The sequence below is a fragment of the Lepisma saccharinum genome, chromosome 3, assembly GCF_977018435.1.
Source record: "Lepisma saccharinum chromosome 3, izLepSacc3.1, whole genome shotgun sequence".
NCBI lineage: Eukaryota > Metazoa > Arthropoda > Insecta > Zygentoma > Lepismatidae > Lepisma > Lepisma saccharinum.
In genome coordinates, this window is record NC_139231.1 from 137618947 (window position 1) to 137641965 (window position 23019).

The window sequence follows — 23019 nt, forward strand, 5'->3', positions numbered from 1 at the left end:
ACTTTTGCAAATATACTACATGCCAAATTTACTGGCTGCTCACCTTGGGAGTTATTCCTATCTGCCAATCGTCTTCGAGGTGTGAGTGCGGGTGGCAATCTCACTTGAGCGTGACGTTCTAGGAACAACATTCGGCTGCCTCGATAACGTTTACAACCGCAAGTGGGGGGAATCTCTGCGCTTAAAGAAGGTTTGGCAACATGCAGTCTCTCAGATTCTCGTTTGATTGGTCCCGCGAGCGGCGTTCGGCAAAAACACTGATCACTGCTCTCAGGATCAGCAGGGAATATTTGAGAAATCTTACAGCAGCTATGAACCAAGTTCACGGAAGCTTTGCTTTCTGCCGTGTGAATTTTACGGCAATCCTTTCGCTTCGAACTTTTTTCTATTTAGGGCAAACTTCACTAATTAATAGGGTTCACATTTTAGGTATCTAAAGTATGTTCGAATTTTCAAAAAATTTTCGTCGATTAGATATTAACTAATAAAAATAACATAAGACTATAATGACTGTTAAATTTTATTTAAACTATCGTGTGCAAGGGAATCGAAAGTGTTAAAACAAGATTACATTTAGGGTGTTCGGGAAAAGGCAAATCCAAGTCTCACTAAACAATTAAAGAAAATATTGTAAGTATTTTTATATTGGACATTTGTAAAGATTCTAAACAGTGATGATCCAATATGTACATCGTGTCTGTAATGTTTTATATTAAAAGAATGAACATAAATAACCGTCTTCTGTAAAATTGCTTTTTGACTTAAGTGCTGTTTCCCGCACAGCCTAGAAATAAAACGCAGATGATGGCTGTAGACCTATCCAACAGTTGCAACGCTCAGCTAGCGTGGTTAGGTTGCTTGCCTTAAGTTAAAAAAAACAACATATATTTTAAATTCAGAAACATTTTGTATGTAAAAAGTTCTAAAACCATATGTAGACTTAACTTTTGTCTCTCCAAACACACTGCACACTTTGGGAACCACTGGCGTAACGTAATACAAACTAAGAAAAATAACACAAATGTGTCTGCTACGTAGTACATCCTGGACTGCATTCTGCAGACTAATGGGGCTCTGGCGCTTGGACTTGCAGCCAGGATAATCCTTTGTAGGAAATGCACTGTGTCGTCGGTGATTCTCCCTTCATCCATTCATCCCCATCGTCACGATTAGTCAAAAGTGGCAGGAAAGCGTACCTAATTTAATCAATGTAATACTATGTATAGCATGAAATTCTTGTAGGCTCATGGTTACATACAAAGAATAACTGTGCAACTCACCGTAAAATCCTGCCCTAATCCTATAACATGGGGGAGGGCAACCTTGGTTACCTCTAAAACCCTCGAGCTGTAAGGGCTGGCTTTCTCTGAAGTGAAGACACTTCCACGTATTACACCCTGGATTGCATTTTGCACGCTGGCGAGGCTCTGGCGTCTAAACTCAGAGCCAGTACAGGACACTGCAGGGAGAAACGAGCTGTAACAAGAGAGGAAGTGTACACGTCAGAACCTAAGTTCATTTCTGCCTCTTTTACAAAAATGATAGCAATCTGTTCTTCTTTGGAGGGATAACTAAATATATATTAGAAAACAAACTTTAGAATAAAACAATAAAATTCTATAACACTACATAATGCATCATTAATTTTCTCACACAAATCTCGGCTTATTTTTCATTTTGCCATGTTATTCCAACTTCATATGAGGAATATGTACAGTCACCGGCAATAAAAATGAGACTCCTAGTTTTTGGCGATGGTAGAAGTTTCCAATGAAAATTTGCTATTAAATCCCACTTATCACCGTAGAGTTATGCAACACACACAACGCCCTGCAGGGAAGAGAGTATTTCAGGATCTACGTGTACAATTTTTTTGCCGGTGACTGTACGTGATTTATTTTCTCGTTCCAGAACATTTTTAGCTTCCCTATGAAACCAGTGCCTAAATTACGTAAATCCGTATTCGATCTTAAAATACAAACTTCTGAAGACAGTTGCGTATCTCTAGCGTGAGAATGACAATGTTGTAGATCATCCGCATTAAATTTATCAATAGATAACTTTGTATCCAACCATATAACAAACACTTAATAAAAAATAATTTATGTATAAAAACCTTGACCCATAATGTCAGTTTCACAAGAGTCCGATGTGTTGTCTGTCAGCTATCTATCATACGACATTGCTATAGAAGGATATAAAGAAAGACAGGGGAGGATAAAGAAAGAAAGATTGAAGATAGAGCACAGAGAGTGAGGGATAATAGAAAAGTGAATAGAGAAAGAGATAAAGCTAGAAGGGGATAGTGAAAGAGAGAAAGGTAGAAGGTGTCAGAGAAAGAAGAAGGGAAAGGGAAAAACGGAATAAAGGAAGGTAGAAAACTAGACGGTAATAAAGAAAGGGATACAGAAAGAAAGATAGAAGGGAATAGAGGAAGAGAGAAAGCTAGAAGGGGACAGAGAAAAAGAAAGAAGGAATAGAGAAAAAGGAAGGCAATAGAGGAAGAGAGAATGACAGAAGGAATAGGAAAAGATAGAAGGGAATATATAGAGAAAGATGTTGACAAAAATGATAGACGGCATAGAGAAAGGGATAGAGAAAGATAAAATAGAGAGTGTTAGAGAAAGAAGGAAATACAGTGAGAGAGAATTAGAGAGCTTGATAGTGAAATGAAGATAAAAGAGTGGAGAGAATCAGATAAAGAAATAGAGAAAGAACAAACTATCCATTAATGCACCAATGTCTTACATATACACAATACATTTTTGGAACGCGTGAGGAAAATAGTAACAGAGGAAGAAATAGATAGAAGTTGAAAAAAGAAATATATAAAACATACAAGGAGAAAGAGAGGAAAATAGTAGGGGATAAACCGAAAAAAGAGGAAGAAAGGAGAAATAGAAAACAGGAATAAGAATATATACTAACGGGATATTAGAGAGAGATAGACAATGAAAGAGAAAGTAAAAAGGAGATATTGACACCTAAAGAAGGAAAGAGACGAGAAGAGGAGAAGGAGTATGAAAGGAAGAATAAAGGAAAGAGAAAAGTCGAGAAAGAAATAAAGAGAATGTGTGAGAGAGACAAGTAGACAAATAAGATAAAGAAGCAAATGAAGAAAGAAAAAAGAAAGAATGTAAAGAACCAGGATAAGAAAGAGGAAGGAAAGAAGGAAAGGAGCATGGAACAAAAGAGAAAATATTAGCAGCCGTGACGACGTAAGGAAACAATCTACTTGAAAATATTTTGTCCACCCGCACTGCCGACGCCACTGAGCACAATCGACGTAATGCCGAAAATTTAATTATCAGGTTGTGACAATAATGCTTTATAATACAAAGTTCGAAAAAGTACGAATGGTCGAAAAGAAACAATGGTATATTATTTGAACAGTTCCAGTGACAGACCGTACACCCTCGAAAATTTCGAACACTTAAGCCGGCGTTTTATGTAACACAAAATTTATATCAAAATGCGGAAACCACAGTTATCCGAGACATTTAACCCTAAAGTGTGACCAGCGTTTGTCCAATTCATCGTATCCCGGAGTAATGTCAGTTCTTAAAAACAATATATCGTTATGTGCACACACTTATATAACTCAAATTTTAACTGTCAAACCCAACGCCCCTAAACTAGAAAGAAAACGTAACGTTACTTTCGGAATCCAATCTAAATCACATAAATTACTAACACCGTTAAATCTAGCACTCCTCACAAAAAATCAATTAACATCAATAAATCTAGCACTCCTAATCCCACATAATATCACTATCACCTCACCATTAAATCTAGCACTCTTAACCTCATATAAAATGAAATCACTAACACCATTAAATCTAGCACTCCTAACTTCACAAAAAACACTACAATCATTAAATCTAGCACTCCTAATCTCATATAAAATAAAATCAATAACACCATTAGATCTATCACTCCTAACCTCACATAACATCAATAACACCATTAAATCTAGCACTCTTAATCTCACATAAAATAAAATCACTAACAATTAAATCTAGCCCTCCTAATCTCACTAACACTATTAAATCTAGCACTCCTAACCTCACATAAAATCACTAACACCATTAAATCTAGCACTCCTAACCTCACACAAAATCACTAACACCATTAAATCTAGCACTACTAATATCCCATAATATTACTATCACCATTTAATCTAGCACTCCTAACCTCACATAAAATAAAATCACTAACACTATTAAATCGGGCTCACACGAATTGAGCATCTACCGTGGTGCAGGTGTCTCACCGAACCCGAATTGCGCACCGGACCGAAGATCGCCCCCTTCCACCGAGCACGAACTGCGCACCAAGCGGAAGTTTCTGGAAATATATACAGAAATGGAACAAATGGACAGAAATGGAACAAATTCAAAGCATATAACAATTAATGAAACTAATAATAAGAATAAGAATTTTATTTCAGATTTGGACAAAATTGTCAGTATCATATAACAAATTGCATTTTAATATAGACATCCAAACCAGTCACATGTATTTAACAATTACATTTTAATATAGACATTAACAAATTTATTATGATTAAACCACTGACTTAGGGTTGCCAGATTTCTAAAAAAAAACAAAAAAAAAACGGGACATATAGACATGGATATAGTTAAATTTACTTTATAACATTTTTAAACATTACAAAATCAATTTCAGTTTAATGCATTGTTAATGCCGAATTGTTAACATTTTGACAAAATATATTAATATTTGAGTGAACACTTGGCGAGGACCTTTGTTTAGAATAATTACACTTTCTTTTTGGCATGACGAAATAAAATAAAACTTTTTACATCACCTAAGCCCTGAATATTATCCACTCCACTCTGATTCCATTGACCAAGAAAATAAACAAGTGATAGCTGTATTAGAACCAGTACTGCCTTTGCCAGTCGTGAGTCGCTTCTTATTCGACATATCGACAATGAGCAGTTCTACGCCAATGTTAATATGAGCTTTGAGTGGTAAATGGTAATTGGTATCCAATTAGGTTAGTTATAAATTGTTATTAATTTCTTGTATAAAATGATTTTGAAATTTGAATTCGATTTTCCTTTAGCTAAATACGGGCCATATTGGCGTTTTCTCGAAAAATATGTTTTAAGTAAACGAGAAGTGCGTTTCCCTTTTCACTCCATTTTTTTTTTTTTTTTTTTTTTTTTTTTTGTATTTCCATATTGCTACACTTTATTCCCAAGAGTTCAAATTAATGCCACATCTGCAAATGAAAGAAATGGCTTAACATTTTAACAGATTTCACATTACTATGTAAATCAAAAACCCTGAGACCTTCTGTAAACAAACGGTCTCACCGATTCGATGTATCACTCGGCGTCAGCTGATTCATGACCGCAATCATCTGCTGTTACACTCATAGTTCGCCGCACTTATTCATTTTATATAAGAGCCTCTGAATGTGAGAACCCGCTCTCAAAACATCAGACGAATATGCAGCCACATACAATGTTACTCTCCCGGTCATTCTCTCTTTCATAACCCTTAAAACTGCAGACACTGACACACCACTGCACTGGGATACGAACTTAACCACTTCATTTACTGGTTTCTCAGGATACCACTGACAGAACGTTACATAAATATTGAGTAGAATATGTTTCTCACCCCTTTTCAAAGGCTGTCCTTGCTGGTGTTTTGAAAACAAGCTCGGAGAACACCGAGACTTTCCCGCACGCATAGAACACGGCATGTTATTTTTCTAAGGATAAGTCAGGCAATATTACTAAGTTTTACTTTCTTGCTGTTCACATGATTATTTTTAGAAAATAACCAATGTTATAAAATATCATTATGTACACAAATCTCTAAGCTCATTGAAAGTTACAATGCATATTACTACAAAATGTTCACACTTATCTTTCCTTGCCATGACACCAAGTTATTTTACGAAGTGCACAATATTTGGCGGAACAAAAATCGTTATTAGGATGCTTGTCAAAGTTTCCAACCGCAATAAATTTACGAACTTTTTGTCTTGTTTTGATCATCATCAATATATTTATTGGACTTACAGCAATGCATATGGCTGTTTATGCCCATTATATATTTTATTTACATAAGATACAATTTACATAAAATCTACAAACAAATTTCAAATACACTCCTATCTTTATCAAACCTTAGAAATATACATTACCATGTTATATCATTTTGTCTAAAAAAATGCAAGTAAAATATATTCAATTCACATGCAAGAAAGAAGCCAAATTTATGGGAAATGATTACTGGTGCAAAGAGTTAACCATAAAGGTGAAGCAATAAGTAAAAAAAGAAAGAGCATTGGGTTTAAAGTGAGACGTCATTTGCGGCAGCGTATCCCATACTACAAATTGGCCATTGTTTTACCTACGTAATGAATCCTGTAACAACGCTGGATTATTTTACTTCTATGAGTTTGCAATGCTTTCTGCATGCAGGTGGTTTTGTTTACAGAAGGTCTCAGGGTTTGTGATTTGAACCTTAGGTCGAACGTTATTGGCTGAAATCTATCATGAGCACTAATCCATTACCTTCTCAATCTGAAAGCCTCATGGCTTGCTCCGGTCACGTGACTAAGCGTCATGAACTGGAGGCGAGATAGCCGCCATGTTTGATTTGCTTCTTCGGAATCAATGTTGGACCTTTTTAGTGAATATGGAATTGTAATGCAAATTTAAGAACTGTAATCGAGTTTACATGACGTGTAAATATGCTTAAATGTGGAATAGGTATGGTGTATAAGTCTTGTGTACTCAATTGCAGAGGCAATTACAATGAAAAAGGTAAGAGTAACGTTCACATTTCTTCAAGATGTTGTTAAAAATGAGAAATTTTTAGGGCAATTCCACGTGATTCAGTCACTACGAAAAGATACAAGTTAAGTAAGAAATGTTTTATACTAAAAAATAAATAAGAGTAATAGTTCATGATGTAAACATTTCATGTGTCCGGAATAGGCATCAAATATACTCTAAATGTGGACAACATGTCTACATTTTTTTTAGAAATATCAAATAATTTACCCTAAATTACAAATGTTGGTTAATATTACGTTTACCAAAGCAAATTTGTTAGTGTAAATTTTATGCAAGCATTCGATACATTATTCATATTATTTACACAAATTTTCAGTTTCGAAATGTGCTTAATGAAAGAAAGCAATACAACGGGGCAAAGTTGATACATGTGTACATTTATTCTTATTTTATCCGGCTTTATGCTTCTTTATGCTAATCGGAGGCTAATGGAAGATACGTTGTACATTCAAATACAAAGGTGCGATGTGTAACAAGAACTTCGATGAAATATTCGTGTGTAACAAGAATATATTACTTATGTTTCAAATACAAATGTTTTCACACAGAAAGCATTTTGTTACTTAGCTATGTTAATATGAACTACAAATGTATTACATTTTTAAAACTGTTTCATATGAACTCCTTTTTATTTTTTGTCTTTGTGAAGCTTCAATGTTCGTAACTTTGATTATTAAATCAGTGATAATGTTTATTGTTTCATAATTTATTAACATTCTTCACGATTTTTTTAACAGAATGTAAGAAACAGTTTAAGCAAATATTCCAAATGTTTATTTCCTAAGTGAACGTTAAAATGGAAATATTAATCTGTTTTTTTTCAATGAAACTCTTAAGTTATTGTCACAGATCTTACTAACGACAATGAAAAGATTCAATTTGTTTATTATCTTTCGTTCAATAAAGTCAATAGGATCGAAATTACAATGTGACAAATGATTTAGGTTTAGTCTTTATCACAGAAATGTAACATTGCCCTTGTACCAATTTCTTTCGCTTTTGCTGCAAGAATATAGAAATTAAGGTTTTGTATTGAGATTGTATAGCTACACAGAATATCTGCATTATCTGGTTGATTAATTTTGGGTAAACTTAAAGACAATTTAATTGATTAGGTAACTTGGAAAGTTTACGGTCAACCTAACATGTTTTTTTTGTTTTATTTATCAATTTATTTTACGTACATACGAAAGTTCATACAAAAGCGGTTACGAGTTTTACTGTAGCTGACCAATATTCCCGATAATATTTTTCAAAGATATACAATGTTTAAATTTTTCCGCCAGGAAGTTTCTAACGGTTTTCAACTCTTTCTTTGTGCTATGGTAGGAATTTTTGTGGTGGCCATAGTGACTTCCTGAATGAAAATTTTGGTGCAAATATTCAATATTATAAATTTTTCTTCGAACTATATTCGTCGGGAGGGTAAATGTCGAAATTTAACTTCATAAGAGAAATAAATATACCTTAATTATCTACGGTAAAATTACGACAAAAAGTTTAGAGCGTTAAGACGATCGCCTCCAGATGATGACGTCTTGACTGAGCGCTGTGGCCTGAATGTCAAGATGGTCTTGACTAATCTCCCATAATATTTATTACCCATCACCATTACATCTAGCACTCCTAATCTTACATAAAATCACTAACACCATTAAATCTAGTACTCCTAACCTGACATAAAATCACTAACACCACTAAAACCAATTAAATCTAATTTAAAACCACTGTAAAAAAATAATGTATAGTTGCAGAGGCGAAAATGATATTCCTGTGATCAGTGTTCATCCTATTTGTCTTATTCTGGAGCACTTTAACGGTTTATTATTAACAAAATATATTTGTATTGGCACATATAACCCCTCCCACCTCCTAAGAAAAGCCTGGAATTTCTAACAGCATTAAACCTAAGAAAAACGTTAAATTACTGTCAACAACGACGACATGACGTAAAAATGGTACCACATAAAACGATCCATTACTTCACTATAGCATATTCCCGCGAGTTGAAATCATCTGAAAGAGTTCAGATTAAACACAATCTTCATGAACAGTGCACACTTTTACACTTTTACACTTTCCCGCGGGTGTACGGTGAGTCTACTGATGCTACATCGAGTACAGAAGAAACGTTATTCATTCAAGAACAAAATAATGATTTGTCCTTAACAAACATTAGCTACCAAAATTGATAATGCACCTCATGAACTACATTAGGTGTTGAATGACGTTGTACAGTCACGGACACTGCTGGGTTCTACAATCCCATTGAAAGCTAATGGTATCGTTACAACCCATAAGTGTCCATGACTGCTAAAATCCACGACGACACGATATGCCCCACAAAAAGAATGAAACTTGTGTCTCTCACATACTTAACAGGCATTTTTCGCATGTACAACTACTTTCGTACAAGCACCAATCAGCAGATAAGACACCGAATTGATTGATTGATTGATTGATTTAGTTTATTTTACTTCGCGTTTTGTGCCTCTTGGCTAATTTGCGAAGATGGGGATGAGTGATGAATTTGATGAATGGACATTCACAAACAACCAAGCCCGAGCGGGATTCGAACCCGGGACCCTTGGCGTCGCAGCGCGATGTGCTAACTAACCACTCGACCACAGGGTCCAGCAAGACACCGAACTCTCGGTCTAAATGTGTCGACTTGATCAGATTTTAACTCTCTTGTAACACGCTTGAATGTAGCACTATAACCAATTCTGAATAACTATAAATCTCCAATAACTGCTGTAGTAACTGTCTCGATATTCAAATAACACACAAACCGCAGAAGTAAAAGAGAACACAGAAAAAAAATTACCAATTCGCCATTCGAGCCTCGAACCATATACAAGGCATAATCTTCCTTTCAGTATCTGCAGCAGTGCTGACATCTAGTGTTGCAAGTAAAGTTTTTTCCCCTCGTATTCTACACGAAAACAACCCTCATTATAACAAAACCTTGCTGTAGTCAGCGATGAAATAAAAAGTTGATGAACAAGAATGTCGAATTCTAAAATGTGGATATGTAAATTAGGCTTATCTGGATAGAATTACATGTTTTGCCGGTTACCAATGCAGGCAACTATTATGTTGAGGAAAAAAAACTGAATATTAGGATTAAAATAAACAACCATTTATATACTGTGAAGAATGAAGAAGAAAAAGGAGAGCTGCAGCATGGATTGTACTCAGTAATTAGATATGGGAAAAACTGCTTAGCGGTAATCTTAAGTAAAAGTAAATAAATAATAATGTACTCAGTGATGCTAATGGCATTGTCGTTACGAAAGAAGTTATTTGTTCATTATCGTGCTCTTGTGAGCAAGTTTAAGCTTGAAAATTTGACACACAACGTTTGGAAGCTACCGTCGACTGTGATGCAAAAAGAAAAAAAAATGAGATTTCCAGTGGAGTCGGTGGTTTGACAAAAGCATGTACGTACAGTGCTTTGAGTATTACCATGCAAATTGTCCATCACCATGTCCGTGCACTTTATTTGATCCAATTAGAGCTTCAAGAATTAAAAGAAAACTCAAAACAAGCTGTTGACAACTTCTGCACCAGCATACATACAAATCCATACCTTAAAAACACGTACGATGTAAGAGAAAAATTAATGAAAATAGTCATGGCATGGACAGGTTGCACGGTAATACTCAGGGATCCTATACTGTACGACGAGCTAACAACATCAACGTGTTTGTGATCTGCTGTAAGGATACATGTAAGGTCAGTGGCGACGATTACGGGAGCGTGGGGGGCAATTCCCCACATTTGTTTTGCCACTTTTGGCCCCGCACTATGCTAAACCTTGTGTACCAAAGGAAAGGAAAGTATTGCTGCTCACCTAGTTTTGGCACCTTGATCCCCCCCCCCCCAAGTTTTGGAACAGGGGGTATTTCGATGGGCGATGCTGCGAGTCCCATCGCAGCTGTTTCTAGATCTGAATCCGCTACTTCTTCTTGTCAAGTATAGTTCCCTAATGCTGGGCCAACACCGAAATTTTAAGACCTCCCACGGGGAATCGAACCCGAGACCTCTCGATCCAAAGATAAGTGCTGTGACGATACTTTGAACGAAGGCCCTTCAGCCAATCAGCCAAATAACACATTACAGATCGATCTAAAGGCAGAACTATAGCAGTCAGCGGTGAATGGGAAAATGTTCGAACAGCCAGTCAACTACCCCTGGAAATTGGCATCCTCTATTTAAAAAAGATAAAAGCTTGTTATTTCTTTTAGTGGATAACAAATTAAAACAGATAATTAGTATTTCAAAATTTTAAAATTTAAAAAATCAGTGTTAAACACAGGAACCATGACAGAACGTTTTTCATATTGTACCTATTATCCCAAAGAATAAATAGTTGCACGAGCTTTAAACATTCCAAAAATTGAGAATTTCATGTCAGACCTCACAAAGATAGGTAAACTTCATGGCCAAAATTGCCCTCTGCGTTTTCAAAGAATTTTGTTGAATGAAGAATATGGAAGTTCATAACAAAATACAATAACAATAAATTTCAGTATAACCTGTAACAAATGTTAAAAAAGAGGCATGAGATGGATCGAAAAAGAGTCTCCTCAATGATCTGATTGATTGGATTTATATTACTTTGCTTTCCTGCCACTTTTGGCTAACCACGAAGATGTGGGTGAATAGTGATCAGATGGGATGGATGAAGGAACAATCACAAACATATAAGGACGACACAACACGGGCACAACACACAGGATTATACTGGCTGGTAGCTCAGACGCCAGAGCTTCGCAAGTCTGCAAAATGCAGTCCAGGGGGTACTACATTGAAGGAAGGTTGACAATTGGGCATCTCTAGAAAAGGTCACCCCTGACAATCCGAGTGTCGTCAAGGATATAAATAATAATAATGAAAATGACAAATAATACATTATTATTAATTGAAAACAATTATTATTAATGCTATTAAGATATTAAATTAGGCACCTGGAATGTTCTGAGCCTTTACCGGCCTGGGGCATTTCAGTCTACAGTCAATGAGATAGTTAAGTATAAATTAGATGTAGGTGTAGGTTCCAGGAAGTTAGGTGGCCAGGAGAAGGGAATTGTAAAACTGAAAATTATACTTTTTTCTATGGTGGTACTGAAAATCATAATTTTGGAACAGGCTTTTTCATAAATAATAGAATTATCTCGGCTCTTAAAACAGTAGAATTTATTAATGACAGGATATCATATGCAGTTTTTCAGGGTAGGTGGTGTAAAATTATTTTAATAAACATACATGCACCAACGGAAGATAAAGATGATAATACTAAAGATGATTTTTATGCAGAGTTAGAACAGGTCTTTGATAAATTTTCTCAGTATGATATGAAAATTCTGTTAGGTGACTGTAATGCACAGATTGGCAAAGAAGATACATTTAAACCCACGATTGGTAAAGAAAGTCTTCATGAATTAAGTAATGATAATGGTATAAGATTGATTACTTTTGCAACCTCAAAGAATTTAATTGTGAAAAGTACCACTTATAAACATAAAGATATCCATAAATATACCTGGTCTTCTCCAGATGGTAAAACTCATAATCAGATAGATCATATTCTCATTGATAAGAGAAGACATACTAGTATAATTGATGTTCGTACACATAGAGGTGCTGACTGTGCCAGTGACCATTATTTAGTAACTGCTAAATTAAGAGAAAGACTCGCAGTGATAAATAAAAAATAAAAAAATCTAAAAATTATAAAATTTAATACAGGAAAATTTGCTGATGAAAGAATTAAGAAAGATTACCAAATTAAACTGTCAAATAGATTTGATGTTTTGCAGGATTTAAATGATGATGAAAATATAAATGAAACAGACGTAAATAAGAATTGGGAGCACATACGTAATGCAATAGAATCAGCAGCTAAAGAAAGTATAGGATACCATAAACCGAGAAAAAGTAAGCCATGGTTTGATAATGAATGTCATAATCTAATAGAAATAAGAAATCAGGCTTGACTTAGGTGGTTAAATAACTCTGATGATACAAATCTAAACAATTATAATAGAATAAAGCGAGAAGTTAACCGCATGTTTAGAAGTAAAAAAAGAGATTACTTGAAAAGCAAAATTAACGAAATTGAAACAAACAGCAAGAACAAAAATATCAGAGATTTATATAAAGCTGTAAATGAATTTAGAAAGGGGTGGCAACCTAAAGTAAATTTGATAAATGATAAAGACGGTGATTTTCTAGCTGACCCAAGCGATATTCTAAATAGATGGAAGAACTACTTTAATGACCTTTTAAATGTTCATGTAGGAGATAAATCAGAAGTAAACGAAGTACACACAGCAGAACCTTTAGTTCCAGAACCTAACTTCATTGAAGTTAAAGATGCTATTAAAAGGCTAAAGAATAACAAAGCACCTGGCATTGATTTAATACCAGCTGAGTTAATTAAATATGGTGGAAATTCGTTAATATGTCAAATTCATAAATTAATTTGTTTAATATGGAATAAAGAAGAAATCCCTAACAATGGAAAGAATCCATAATTGTTCCTGTGTTTAAAAAAGGTGATAAAATGAACTGCAATAATTACCATGGAATTTCTCTACTCTCAACAAAATATAAAATATTATCTAACATTCTTATAACAAGACTAACCCCATATGCTAATGAAATTATAGGTGATTAACAATGTGGATTTAAACGTAACAGATCAACTACAGATCAGATTTTTCACATCAGAGAGACACTTGAAAAAATGTGGGAATATAACCAAAATGTAAATCAGCTATTCATTGATTTCAAAAAAGCATATGATTCGGTCAAAAGAGATAAATTATATAATATATTAGTCGAGTTTGGAATACCTAAGAAGCTTGTTAGTATGATAAGAGTATGCACCAGTGAAACAGAAAGTAAAATTCGTGTGGGTATTAATGCGTCTGACAAATTTACAATTCATGATTGGTTAAAACAAGGGGATGCATTATCTACATTGCTCTTTAATTTTACCTTAGAATATGCTGTTAGGAAGGTAAAAGAAACTAAGGAAGGACTAAAATTAAATGGTGTGACTCAGTTGTTAGCATATGCAGATGATGTAGACTTATTAGGGGATGATATAAATACAATTAAGAATAATGCTAAAATATTTTTCAAAACTGTTAAAGAGATAGGTTTGGAAGTTAACAAAGAGAAAACTAAATATATGCTTACAGGCCGAAACCAAGTGTTAGATAATAATCAAAATCTAATTATTGATAACAACTCGTTTGAACCAGTTTCCAAATTCAAATACTTAGGAGTAATATTAACAAATGGAAATTATATTAAAGAGGAAATAAAAAGTAGGCTTAATTCAGGAAATGCATGTTACTTCTCTCTTCATAAACTTTTGTCTTCTAGATTAATATCTAAGAAACTAAAAGTTTAAATATACAAAACAGTAATTTTGCCTGTAGTATTATATGGATGTGAAACTTGGTCCCTTACATTGAAAGAGGAACATAAATTGAGAGTATTTGAAAATAAGATCCTTAGGAAAATATTTGGACCTAAAAGGGATGAGGAGACAGGTGAGTGGAGAAGGTTACATAATTTAGAACTACATAATTTGTATTCGTGTCCAGATATTATTAGAATAATTAAATCAAGAAGACTTAGGTGGGCAGGCCATGTGGCACGAATGGGAGAGGAAAGAAGAGTTTACAGGATTCTTGTTGGGAAACCTGATGGTAAGAGACCTGTAGGAAGGCCAAGACGAAGATGGAGGGACAACGTCGAGATGGACCTAAGGGAAATCGGTAGGGATGGAAAAGAGTATATAGATCTTGCTCAAGATAGGGACAGATGGAAGGCCTGTGTTGCTGCAGCCATGAACCTTCGGGTTTAAGAAGGCTAGAGAGTTAGTTAGTTAGTTAGCTATTAAAATTTGACAATGGTCTCATTCCTAAACCTACAAAAAATTGTGACCCCAAGGACCGAACTTTCTTCTACGTCCCCATTTTAGGTAACATCAATTGATGAAATGCACTTTGCCACAACTTTTGAAAGCTATGCAGTAGTTTTTTTGGAGCACCCTGTATTTCCCCATCTGCGGAAGATGCATCTCAGCCCTTTCCTCCCTGCCCATCTCAGTCACGCACCGATCGCATCCGGTACAAATGTCCCCATAAACGCAGGTTGACGTCACTCGGGTTGGCGGGGCACGGGGCGTTCACTCCTGCCGCGTTCCACGTGAAGCGCGGGTGTCCGCCGAAAAAAGAAGAGAAGGTGCACATCGTAATCGCTGTGTAACCAATGGATGACGAAACCTGCTAATTGCTCCTCTCTTTGCTCTTTGCACAGAGATTTTTCCGTCCAAGGAAGAGATGAAGAACGTGGCCTTTCCTTGAGGGGCTGAAAACGGGTCGTCGATACGACAGAGAATAGCTATTAACTCGAGAGTGAAATTTTCACCCTAACATAGCTTTGTGTTTTTTTTCATTCGCGTTTATTACCTCGCAAATCTACAGTTTCGCGTTTATTTCTTCGCAAATCTACCTTTTCGCGTTTTTTCATTTTTGTTGAACGTAGTGCTTGCTGTCAGTTTTTATTCTTTCGGAGATCATCTTTTTCGCGTTTAATCCTTCGGAACAGTTGATGCTAAGCCCCGCGACAGGTTAACATTGCAGCAGATTTCATGTATTAGTCCGCTCGAGAATGGCACTCAGCATCTCCCGTGCCAGTCTTGCCTCAACCACCAAGCTGTTCATACCCCAGACTGTGAGAAACTTGGCACCATTACAGCTCAACTACAGCTCTGTGTGCACATTTTGTTCTATATATGCGAAAAGTTGCTGCAAACTTAACCTGTCACGGGGCTTAGAGACATCGCTTTGGGTTCATTTGACTGATCCATTTCTTTGCCTTTAACTCCACTTTCGTTTGTTTCAGAAATAAAATCACTAACACCATTAAATGTAGCACTCCTAACCTCAAATAAAACCACTAACACTATTAAATCTGGCAATCTAACCTCACATAAAATAAAATCACTAACACCATTAAATGTAACACTCCTAACCTCACATAAAATCACTAACACCATTAAATCTGGCAATCTAACCTCACATAAAATAAAATCACTAACACCATTAAATGTAACACTCCTAACCAGTAGCGTACGCAGGATTTCATCAAGGGGGGTGTTATTTCGAAAACTTTCTACAAATTCACATTACCATTGTTTTATTATACTTTAATTAATAATAATAATAAATTAATTAATAATTCTTATAATTAATTAATTAATTAGTTTAATTACTACTAATAATTACTACTAATGCAGCTGCTATTTATGAAAGAAATAGAACAAAATTACATTTCTTTTGTTTCTTTGTTACAAAATAATTCTCTAGTCAACGGTTATTTGTATATGATAAGTGAGACATTTTAAGTGTGAAGAAAATCCATAAAAACAAGCAAATATATTAAATTTATTGAAATAATCAAAATATGAAACTCATTCAAGGAGCCGCGCTGGTCTAGTCTGACAACTTCGTGGGATATCCGGGTTCGATTCCCGGAATTGGTTGGAATTTATCCATCCTTGTCTCCGCACCCAGCCTCATAGCAATGGGTACCTGGGAGAAAAACCCTGGGGCATGAAGGCTGCCGGAGCATGGTGCTGATCACATCACCTGCAAAATAGTTCGAGATCGAGAATCTTTGGGGCCCACCACACCACTACGTGTGCCTTCATGGCACAGTGTTATATGCACGGGGGAATTTACATTACCTTTACCTATGGAACTCGCCCAGGATGATGAAGCGCGAGAATACATGTTGCTAAATTCCACTGAGTCTATGTTTTCGTTGAAAAGTAAGTTTATAGACATTCCAACACATTTATCACTTCTAGGTGATACACAAAGCACTTCTTCAACATTATTTAATGATGTGGATATAGACTCAGCATCACTTGAGAGTTCACAAGGGGATGTGAAATCAGTACCGGGAAGAACGTTTGCAATAAGGACGAAGCAAGGAATTTTCACAATTCTCGCGAAAGTCACTGCGCTAGTTTTTGCAAAAAAAAAAATGCAAAATTGAACTTTGCGGCCGCTTAGATTGTGTTTGGAATGTTGTGTTTTTCTTCATGCTGCATGGAAATAATAATTCAAATTATTATTATTATTATTACTGTCGCAGATCTTTGACTGTGATAAATTAGCCATTTTTAATTTTTTTACAGAATTTTCCATAATATTTCAAAAGCTCAAGGGGGGGGGTTTAAACCCGGTAAACCCCCCCCCTTGCGTACGCCACTGCTCCTAACCTCACATAAAATCACTAACACCATTAAATCTGGCAATCTAACCTCACATAAAATAAAATTTTGGCGATTCTTTCAGATCTCTTACACAAAAATCACAATTTGAAAACAGCTCAAGAAATGATAATAATGACTTGTGACCAATGTTGCCTGATGAAACTATGCATCTTCTATAAATTGTGCGATTTTGGAGACAAATCGGATGAGAACAAGCATTGATTTATTCTACTTCGCTTTCCTGGCACTTTTGGCTAATCGCGAAGATGAGGATGAGTGATGAATTTGATGAAGGGACAAAAAACAGCCATGCCTAGGCCAGGATTCGATCCCGGTAACCCTGGCCGCGTATCCCGGCTTTTCACATTATCGAATAACGTTTATTTTTGCATTTGTCAGGCGGAAGCGGCCCCGGCGCCTACCCAGCGTCGAATAACATGGGTACCTGGGGGAAACCCTGGGGGGTAAAGGCGGTCAGGGGCGTGATGCTGATCACATCACCCCCACTCACGACCGGATCAAGAAAGTGTGGGGCGTTACCCCCACACCCCCTATACGCCTTAATGGCGTGGTGCTATGCACAGGGGAACACTTTACCTTTTATCAGGCAAATTATATAAAGGCGCAAGAGATGAAATTTGAATGGATGACATCAAAGGGACATTTTTTCTTCCACTAAGATATTTAGAGAGTACAATGTAGCCCACTCTGGAAGAAGTTGTGTATGGTCACTCATACAAATAACAAATGGGCAGAACCAGGGTTTTAATGTTTTGTAGATCAAGACAAGCGAGTGCACTTTGACTACGGAACCACCTTCACATAACGAAGTAGTGATAGGTAAGATACACCTGCCCTGTAAAAATTATAGACTGGAGAAATGACGCTCTAAGACTTCCGTTGCCATCCAACTATATACGCTGTTAGAACTAACAGTAAACTTTACGGTAATCTACCGTCAAAATTTAACAGTCTACCTGTTAATTTACAAAAACGGGAACGAACAGGTTTTTAAATTTAAATTTGGCATTTTATCGAGCATAGAGATAGATAATGATTATAAATTGCAATTGCGTTGTCTTACAACGTGATCTACATGACTGAAATTTCAAACATTTGTCTTAAAGAAAGTGTAAAAGTTAATAACAAAATACATTTAGAATAAGCATGAATTTCTGTATATCTTTCAAACTCTCCTCTGAAGTTCCAGGCTTCCGGTCCCGTTCTGAGCATGGCTGTTCTTTGTTAGGGTTCCTTCATTAATTTCATGTAATTATAAATCATCCTGGCTTCTCCGATGGCGTAGTCGTAACCTTATAATCAAGAGATCACGGGTTTGATACCTGGTGGAGGCACATAGTGGCTCGGATCACACTTTAAACTGTAGATCAACTTCCGATTAGGCTTTCTGTGCATAAAGCGGACTTAACTCAAAACTCATCTACATCGTCGCGACTAGCCAAAAATGAAAGAGAAGCGACACTAACTAACAAAAGTACAGAGTATATTTATAGATTGAAATGTGAAAAATTAACGATAGTTGTGTCAGGTATAAGCCAATCAGGGTATCCAGTTTAGGAATTCCACCAAGGATATAACAATAATAATAATGTCCATAAAGTTATAAATTGTAATAGAAAAACAATGTATGATTATTTTATATTAATATACGCGTTTACATAAACGATCTGAGCCCCATCTACACAAATTTCTGGTGAAGTCTATGCTCGTGCATTGGCAAAGATTAAACAACACGCAAATCACCTACCTCTCACACCGTTATAAGAACTGGGTTGTCATGGAAATTTAGTTAGTACCAGAACGTGCTGCAAGATGTCCTCTCGACTTTCATTCCCAGACAGCTTCCTCACCCTCCTTCACCCCCTAAATCCCTTTGTTGTGGTTCCGTAATACTCTGTGCATGTTCCACCCTGCACACCGCGGCGAGCGCCATCTGGATGCCGCTTCCCACCTCCGGAGAGTCGGGCGCGATGCGTCGCTGTTCGCACCAGGAGGGCATAAGAGCGCCAAGGGGCGTGCGTTCAGTGATCAAAACGAATAGGGGATGTTAAGGTGAGGATGGGTTCCTCGTTGCGACAGGACGACGTGATATACCAGTAAATAGGTCCTTTATTGTGCACCCATTACTTACGGCCCTATTGGGCAGGGATTGAACACACATTTAAGAGCAAACCACGAATTTGGAGTAGTTCTTATGATGAACGCAATGACAAATCAACTTAAACGGTACTGGAGCCTTTCTGCAGAGAAAATAAGCACTCTAATACAGGCCCGTACCCAAGGGGGGGGGGGCATGCCTCAACCATGAAATATTTTAATGCAAACCTATAAAAACATGGACGATTGTTAAGATTTTGCAAGAATTTCTATTATCTTCTTTCATAAATGAATGTGTTGTTTCTGGAGAGAGGCAGACTCCAGAAGTCTGCAGTCTACAATATTTAGTAATTTAATTTTATAACCATTTATGCGAAGCTACTAAATGTTCCAATTTTTTCGGGACAGTTCACATTTTTACTCTCTGTTTTGGCTTATTTCGAACTGCAGTCTTGATGAGAAAATGTCTTTTTTCCGTTAATTCATATTCAGACATGTTCTTCATTTATAATGATTATTCCATAGCGTTGGTGGTCACATTCAGAGTACGAATTCCCATGGCGATCTTGTTCTATTAAACATTTCCCCCCATCAAAATTCTCCGAGAGTAAGAGTTTGTGTTATAACAACAAAGATAAGCAATATGTTTCGACTTCAAACATAATTTACTAAAAATAATATGAGAAACCCCCAAGAAGGAAGAACAAGGAATGATGTAAGGAAGGGGGCGCAAATTCGGCGCAGGGGGTGCGAAAATCTATTATATTTCCTTTCGAGAGACCATTAATAGATTTACACCATTATAGAAACGTAACACAATAAAAGTATGGAAATTTAATTATCATTATTAATAAAAAGCAATAATTAAATAATATCTAACACTTATTAGAAACATTTCACCTATCTTCTAATTTCTTGACATTTAAAAGAGTTGCCATGGCGTGCAGTGAAATTATTTGCGCCCTATTAAATCAATTTTGTTTTCAATTGCAAAAATTGGATCTAAAAATGTTCTTGATCGCTTCGCTCGCAATATGATTGTTTTCTACAATATAATGTATTTAAATAATATGTGTTGTATATATATATTGAATAAATTTTGAATACGTACACAATTTAGTGTTATCATTTTGCAGAACGAGTCTAAGACGCAAGTATTAATACTGTCCAGTGAAAATAATAACAATACGCTAATTGACAACATAAAAATAGGAAATTTCAATATAAAACCATGTGAATCTCTAAAATATCTCGGTTTGCACCTAGATAAAAGTTTATCCTTTTCACAACATGTAAAAAGAATGTGTTCACGCGCAGCACCTAGAATCAAGCAGTTTCAATTTGTCTGCAAATATGTACACCTTGCCCACAAATTAGCGTTCTACAAAGCATTTATTAGGCCGTTACTTGAATACTGTTCCTCTGTACTTTATGGTATTAATAGAAATAACACCACGAAACTAGAGAAAATGCAAATTTGGGCTATTCGTAGCATAAGAAATACAGCGCACACGACCTCACGTGCAACCAGAGAAGAACTCCAATTACCCACGCTGGAATCCAGACGAAAATATGCATTTCTACTAAAAATTCACCAGGCAATTAACAAACACCACCACTTATTAAAGGACAAAGTAATGATATCTAGCAATATACATTATCCCAATCTGCGATCCAACAACACCAACAGTATCCGAGTACCAAAATGTAACAAGGCAAGATACGGATCAAAATCCCTGTCATCTCTGGCAAGTAAAGCGTGGAACCAACTGCCTGTAAATTGCAGAAAGGAGAGAAATTTGGCCACATTTAAACAACAGATTAGGACATTAATCTATGAATACTGACACTGTGCCTATTCCACCTCATTGCCTCCTTCATAAAACGTAGCTGCAAAAAATGTTTATTTTAGTCTATTTCTTATATTTTTCAATTATATAAATTTCTAATATTCCATTTTATGTATACTTATAAACAAATAGCATAACTGTATATTAATTCATGTAGGGCAAAAAGCTGTTTTTTGTAGTTCGGAATCAATGTAAAAAAAATGTAAGCTTAATTGTAACCCTACTTTAATAATAATAATAATAATAATAATAATAATAATATGTATTTTCTTATTTTGTGTCGCTCCATGTTGCATATTTGTAAAACAAATGTTGTACATGAAAGTTATGCATGTTATACGTACAAAAATAATTATCTTCGGAATGCATTTGTCATTCATTTTCTGCCATTCAAAAATACAGTTTGTGTGCTTGTTTTCCATTATTAGCTAACTAATGTGATATTGACGGTGTTGAAAAAATATTTCAAATAGTTTGTTCCAAACAAATGCTTTAGCACCTACTTCTACATCCTTTTTGCGTAATTTATGTGGATAATAACGTCTTTGATACTATCACTAGTAGTAATAATAATATATTAATAATAATGCCATTATTGTTGTTATTATTATTATTGCTACGTTTATCTTGGTATCCCCCCAGATAAATATTCGTGGTTGCGCCTCTGGGTGTGTTCATAAATAATACACAAGCGTGCGCATTTCTTTCGTTGAACAATAATGTTATTAGTTTTATCCCCACCAATAAAAAAAGTGCCACCGTTTCGTACTGCCAGAAAAAAATATATATTAGGGATGAACCGATATAAATATTTTGCCTATGCCGATAAAATATCGACAGAGCGAGAGAAAGAGAGGGAGAGAGAAAGGGCATGTGGGTGTGTGTGTGTGAGAGAGAGAGAGAGAGAAAGAGCGTGTGAGGAGACAGAGAGAGAGGGGTGTGAGTGAGTGAGTGAGTGAGTGAGTGAGTGAGTGAGAGAGAGAGAGAGAGAAAGAAAGCTTGACGAAGAATGAGCAAGAAAAGGAAAGAGGGAGAGGGAAAGAGCGAGTAATAGATAGATCCTGAAAATGCATAGGATAAAGAAAGGTAATTTGATGGCATAGGTTATTTGGTGATAATTCTTCTAACATCTGCATAAAATGAGATGACTCGCGGGGATCATCATACATTTGAGAAGATTAACACAGCGAGTCATCTCATCTAATGCATAGGTTATGCTGTGGCATACGTTAGAAGAACTATCACCAAATAACCTATGCCACCAAATTACCTTACTTTACCCTATATCGTCCACCTTTCAGTTTACCCAAATGTACCTATTCCTTCGTCGTCATTGTTGAATGTGTGAGCTGTTTACATACTAGAACAGAAGCGAATGCTTCGGAAAATTGACCAAGGATTCAGCAAGCGATGCTTGCTCGACAGATAAGATTGCTTGTTAGGTGACTCACCACCCAGGCCCGTATTTAGATAAGAATCCCAACCACTTCCTTGCTCCCTTAAGACTGTTTTTTGCGAGGCTTCACTTCTCGTTTTTTCCAGCGAAAACATTCCTATGGATTTTCGTCGGGCTACGTCAGCTTCCGTTGCGAATGACCACCTCGCATGATCCCGGAGCAAGGAGGAAGGAAAGACGTACGAATTCCACGTGCGAAAACATTCAAGGCATGCATCTTTGTTCTCGTATGCACACCAGATATCCCGTATAACACAGATCTTGAAATCGGGAGTACCATTTCAGACAGATCAAATGCAAATATCTTTCTGACTTCTACGAAACGTGCAGCATTGGGTTTCGCTAAGTTTCTCGAGCGAAAAGACGAACACTATCAGTGACACCAACTTTTATTATTATGAAACAAAGTCCCCTGTGCATTAATATTATACTGAAGGCACA

General features: G+C 36.0%; 1 long non-coding RNA gene across 1 annotated transcript in view; it reads right to left on the minus strand.

Annotated features, from left to right (window-relative positions):
• Positions 1 to 1287: 1287 nt before the first annotated feature.
• Positions 1288 to 23019, minus strand: part of LOC145986026 (uncharacterized) — a 186651-nt gene continuing 164919 nt past the window's right edge. The window contains exon 3 of the long non-coding RNA XR_014441478.1: positions 1288 to 1476. This is a non-coding gene — a long non-coding RNA (uncharacterized LOC145986026). The remainder of the gene's footprint in view (positions 1477 to 23019) is intronic.